The sequence below is a fragment of the Anas acuta genome, chromosome 8 (assembly GCF_963932015.1).
Source record: "Anas acuta chromosome 8, bAnaAcu1.1, whole genome shotgun sequence".
Lineage (NCBI taxonomy): Eukaryota > Metazoa > Chordata > Aves > Anseriformes > Anatidae > Anas > Anas acuta.
Genome location: NC_088986.1, coordinates 28978934 through 28985016, shown reverse-complemented (window position 1 = coordinate 28985016; position 6083 = coordinate 28978934).

The following is a 6083-nucleotide window of genomic DNA, read 5'->3' as shown; positions in this document are numbered from 1 at the left end:
TCTTGAATAATTAAAGCAGTAAGAAATGCTTAGTACACTGAAAACTCAGGTGAGTAAATTAGGTACTAAAAGTCAGTAGATTTCAGATGTTCCAGAGAATTGGGTGGGGAAAAAAAAACAATAAATTAACCAGCTTTCTTCCACGTTTTGGTAACCAACATCAACTGTGTGGCTGTAGGTAAAATAAACCCACATATATTCAAATCAGTACAGCTACTACCCTCTGAATAGGAAAGGAAAAGGAAAACTCTTAAATCCTGACGCTAATGGGAACTGCAGTAACATCACCATGATTATGAGGAAATAATTTGAGATTACAGAGGAAAAAGAGAAGTTGTCATAACCCAGCAAGTGAAAAACCAGCTTTAGGCTGTATCCAGCTTTTGGACGGTTTTTGCATGGGAAGTGACACCCATTTGTTCTATTTCCAATGAACATATCCACTTCTCAAGGAAAGAACATCAAGCAAAAGCCAGATCACTGCAGTTTCTCTTGCCAGAAGCATGCATATTTTTTTTTCTGTACTAAATGCATTTAAGTTCCAGAGAATTCAAGGAAAATAACACCTCTGAGCATATATTGAGATTCTAATCTCCAGAACAGGACTCTTGTAGTCTTTCATTTACACCAGGAAAACACTGAAAGCTCTTTTCTTCCTTTTTATAAACTGACCTGATGAAGAACTTGCTGTGTGTCAGTCCACCTGATAAAACACAATGATAAATCTGAGACCAGTGAAGTCTGTATGAGAAGCAACTTACAGATAACAGAATACGATGGTCCAGCACTTGAAGAGAATCCAGACGCCAGATGTCAGGCAATCAGCAGTGTCTGTTGCAGGCCCACTGAATGGCTTCTTCCTGGCTCCTATAGGAATGTCTTAATTTTGACCAAGAAGAATCTATTAAGAAAGCTTATCAATGAAAAAACATTTGAACTACGGAAAGAAACCTCACGCATAATTTAGATTCAACAGCAATTCCTACCATTGGAGAATGCAGTGTGATGTAACAGGTATAGTAGGGAATTAAAACGGAAAAAAATGAGTGCAACTGAGCTTGTTTAATATTGGATAATTTTATATTACTTGTAACCTGAAAAATATTTACTTACAACAGGCATACAAAACTGTGAGCTCTGAAGATCTCAAAAGATTCAGAGCACGTACGTTTCCTAGCAATAGCCCAGTTGGCTATTCTCTTTTGATAAAACATTTGGAAGTGATAGCATTTAAATTCACATCAGGTGTATGAAACTTATGAACATTTCTTGCATAAGTGTCTCGATAGGTACCCTGGTTCTCCTCTTTAAATTTCTTTTCCTTTCTAAGTAAGTTAAGAAGTTATTTTAAATCTCTTCTTGCTCTTCAACAAAATGAGATTCTTCATCTCATTTTCAGGATTTCAGTTTGACTATCTTTCTCCTTAATTATAAAACCATCTGCAACTTTACGTACTAGCTTCAGCACATCCAGTTTCCCTTTGCATATTTATTTTCTCTTCTCAGCTCTGCAGAGGTTAACCTCAAAAACTGTTCTTTTCTTTAAAGACTCTGTTCTACACTGACAGTTCTCATTTTCTGTCACCATAAGCGTTCTTATGCCTTTTTCCAGTCCTCTCAAGATCACAAGTTAAATCACAGAATCGCAGAATCACAGAATTTCTAGGTTGGAAGAGACCTCAAGATCATCGAGTCCAACCTCTGACCTAACGCTAACAGTCCCCACTAAACCATATCCCTAAGCTCTACATCTAAACGTCTTTTGAAGACTTCCAGGGATGGGGACTCCACCACCTCCCTGGACAGCCCGTTCCAGTGCCTAACAACCCTTTCAGTAAAGAAGTTCTTCCTAACATCCAACCTAAAACTCCCCTGGCGCAACTTAAGCCCATTCCCCCTCGTCCTGTCACCAGGCACGTGGGAGAACAGACCAACCCCCATCTCGCTACAGCCTCCTTTGAGGTACCTGTAAAGAGCAATAAGGTCACCCCTGAGCCTCCTTTTCTCCAGGCTGAACAAGCCCAGCTCCCTCAGCCGCTCCTCGTAGGACTTGTTCTCCAGGCCCCTCACCAGCTTCGTCGCCCTTCTCTGGACCCGCTCGAGCACCTCCATGTCCTTCTTGTAGCGAGGGGCCCAAAACTGAACACAGTACTTGAGGTGCGGCCTCACCAGAGCCGAGTACAGGGGGACGATCACCTCCCTAGCCCTGCTGGCCACACTGCTGCTTATGCAAGCCAGGATGCTGTTGGCCTTCTTGGCCACCTGAGCACACTGCTGGCTCATATTCAGCCAACTATCAACCATCACTCCCAGGTCCTTCTCTGCCTGGCAGCTCTCCAACCATTCCTCTCCCAGCCTGTAGTTCTGCTTGGGGTTATTGCGCCCCAGGTGCAGGACCCGGCACTTGGCCTTGTTGAACTTCATACAGTTGACCTCAGCCCATCGGTGCAGCCTATCCAGATCCTCCTGCAGAGCCTTCCTACCCTCAAGCAGATCGACACACGCACCTAACTTGGTGTCATCTGCAAACTTACTGAGGGTGCACTCAATGCCCTCGTCCAGATCATCGATGAAGATATTAAAGAGGACCGGCCCCAGCACCGAGCCCTGGGGAACGCCACTAGTGACTGGCCTCCAACTGGACTTGACTCCATTTACCACGACTCTTTGGGCCCGGCTATCCAGACAGTTTCTAACCCAACGAAGCGTGTGCCAGTCCAAGTCCAGAGCCAATATGCCTTACCAAGTCAGCATCCAACATTTTGAATTACAGCTAATCTTACTCCTTCATAAAGACTTCCTCACTTGTACTTAGTTAGCAAGACCACTCAGCTGTTTACTTTTTCAGAAGCCACTAATGGTTCAAGCTGGCATTGAATGTAGCCTGCAGGTTCCCCAGTAGCTGAAACTAGTAAAATAACTATGAACTGTTTTGTAGCATAATATTTGCAGGCATTTAAGTTTTTTACATTTCTTCCAATTTCTTTACATAACTTCCAATGCTAGCTGAATTCTCAAACTCCTTGCTTCCAAATTCTTCCCAAATTTAGACCTATATTACTCACCAGTACTGCGTAAACACGCTATTGTTCTTTTCCTGCTGAGTTCCTGCTCTGTCATTCCAGACAGTTCATTAGTATAAAAATAGTAGAATTAAATTGATTAAGATTTCCTACTATTCTTTCTTTTGGTTATCTTGTTGGAAATGCCCCACCTACTGAGACAGAAACCTGGAAAAAAAAAAAGATTCTGAGACACTGAAACTGAAAACTTCTATAGCAGAACAAGAAAGAGAGAGAAAGAGAAAGAGAAAAGAAAGGAAAAGGATAAAAATTCCCCTTACTTGTGAAATATAATTTTCCTTTAACAATACTCTTAAGTTCAGTGTAGGCTCTCAGTACATTATAGATTCTCAAGACTGAAAAAATAATATTTAGGTGTTACACTGCAGGTATTTTTGGTTACAGGTTTTCCAAAATACTGAAATATACACATAACATCACTGAATGGATTAGTTTCAGTTTATTATGTACCTAAAATCTCAAACATACTTAAAGAGTATTGCTAAAAAAGTCCATAGTATTGTTAAATAAGGGAACATGAAGGTGTAAAAATGCTGCAAGATACTCCCCTTAGTTGCTAGAGCATTAAACAATGAACTCCCAGTCTCATAGTAACTTACAGGCTTTGTGTAAAAAAAAAGAGCAAGCTTTTACTACAGCAATTATGTCTTAATAGCTCTGAGCATATGTTTTTGAACATAGGTACTAAGAGCAGACAGCTGTTTAATGAGAGTTTGAAAGCTGTGGAAATACCCTCGTGAAAGAGGAAATGGAAATCCCACCACCCAATTACCATCTTGTATATAAAAAATTATCAGAATCATGCATGAAGTTCAATGTTTAGGAATATGGAGAAATCTCCCTATATTTGATATTTTGTGGAGATCCACAGGGCCTGTGTTGTTACAAATATCTCCTCCTTACATCTCTTCTTTCCCAGTACAGTAGGAATCTCTTTGAGATATTCATCCCTTACATATTTTCTGTTGGAATCACTATGTAGGAAGACTGCAGTAGAACTAAAAGAAAAAGAAAAGGAGCATACATGGTCAAACTACCACAGGCCACACGCAAATGCTGCAGACAGCAGAGCAGACACGTGGAGGTACAGCTCACTCTCAGACTTGTTCCACTGATGACAGAATATTCTCGTCCTTTTTTCCTTAGGTCTCACCTGTGTTGGAGCAAAGCTGCTTGTTGACATTCCTATTTATAATAGAAATACTGTAGTTTAGAGCTGCGTAACTGCTCAGAGCTTAAACTTGGGGAGAAAGCAGAGAAAGAGAAAAAGAAAAAGAAAAAAAAAAAAAAGTGGAGCACTAGTAGCAGGAGGGAACCTTTGCTCTTCCCTGTGCAGCAGGCCCTGGCAGGAGACTGCTGCTGCTGGGAAGGTGCCTTCCAGGCAGGGAGTAACTGAGGAAGCTGCGGCTGATTTCAAAGCTGCAAAGGAAAGAGATGCTTGAGCAGACAGACTGGAATGACTTCCACATAAGCTATTACTACAACTAGCAAAGTTAAGTTTCAACAGGAGATGGAAAGAAAAATGTGTGGCTTTCCACAAGCTGTCTCTATCTACAAATGCAGTAGCAGACTTGAAGTTTGCACCCTGAATCGGGGCAAGCAGAAAAATGGCTTCCCAGCTTCAGCTTAATCTGTTCCCTGGCCTGCCTTCCTCAGCAGGTAGCCTGGAAGACATATTATAGCTGATTAATTGCAACCAAGTTAGGGTTTTCATGGAAATAATGGACAGCACTGGGTATCTCATGTATTAAAAGGAATTAAAAATGCAGCAAATACTAACAGAAGACTGAAATAAAATGGAAAAAAAAAAAAAATCACAGCGTAATTAATTTGGCATCCCCCACAAATGTTAAATGAATTTACCAGAAAAAGTTTTTAAGCAGAAGAGCAAATTTTTAAGTTACTGTTGCAAAATAGATGCATTTACAATAATCAGCTCTTCAAGTCAGTGAGGAAAAGAATGCTACACCATGAAAGAGCCTATTCAACATCCTATGTATTTCTAATTATGTTTTTATAATACATTTCCAGTATTGCTCAGAATATTTTCATTGTAATTAATAATTGCTCATTAATTCAGAGCCATTAACACCCTTATGAAAAGTTATTATTGTCAATTACTCTCTTGGTTTTATTCTAGAGACCCACAAAGTGCTAGGCCTGTTTCACAGGCCCTGTGTGGACTTCCTTCAAGAATTCAGCAGCCAAAATTTACATATACTATTACTTCTTGTTTCCCCATAAAATATACTGCTTTGATTTATCTTGTGGATAAATGCATAAAAGGACAGTGAGCTAAAATAAGCAGTTTCAATGTGAAGTAAGTAATTAAAAAAACTATATGAATTTTTAGAACAATTATTGTAAATATTCTCACAGATTTAAAATGCATTGACTGAATCAGCTCATGCTTTATTCCGCTCACCTATGACACTAAATCCAAAAAATAGCCCTGCTGGATTTCTTGCTGAGTGTGTTCATTTTAGGGTAGTTGCTGCAATCCAAAATTAGTACTTTATTTAAGCATCAGCATTTTCTTGGAAACAAATACAAAGTTGATGGTTATTTTTAAGAACTTGCTGCATCACACATTTAGAAAATACAAATAATGACAGCAAACATGAATGAGATGTACCTTATACAGAGTTACAGGAAACAGAAATCAGACAGAACAAGGAGATCTTCCTATCACCAATAACTAGAAATTGGATCTGCTATTGTTTATTTAAAACATAGGGAAAAGTCTGCTTCCTGTCACCATGCATGCATTTTGCACCATATACAACATGACCCTTGGCTTATAGTAGACATCAGAGAACTTCTTGGCTTCCATTCAGCTGATCCATTATAGACTGAACCTGCAGAAGGTTCAGCCAACATCCACACTTCTTTAAAAGGATTTGACACATCAGAAACCAGAAAATTAGAGTTTCCTTGAATTCTAGGAGGAAAGTACTTGAGCGACAAAAGAAGAAAAGCAAAGAAATGTTTTAGGTCAGG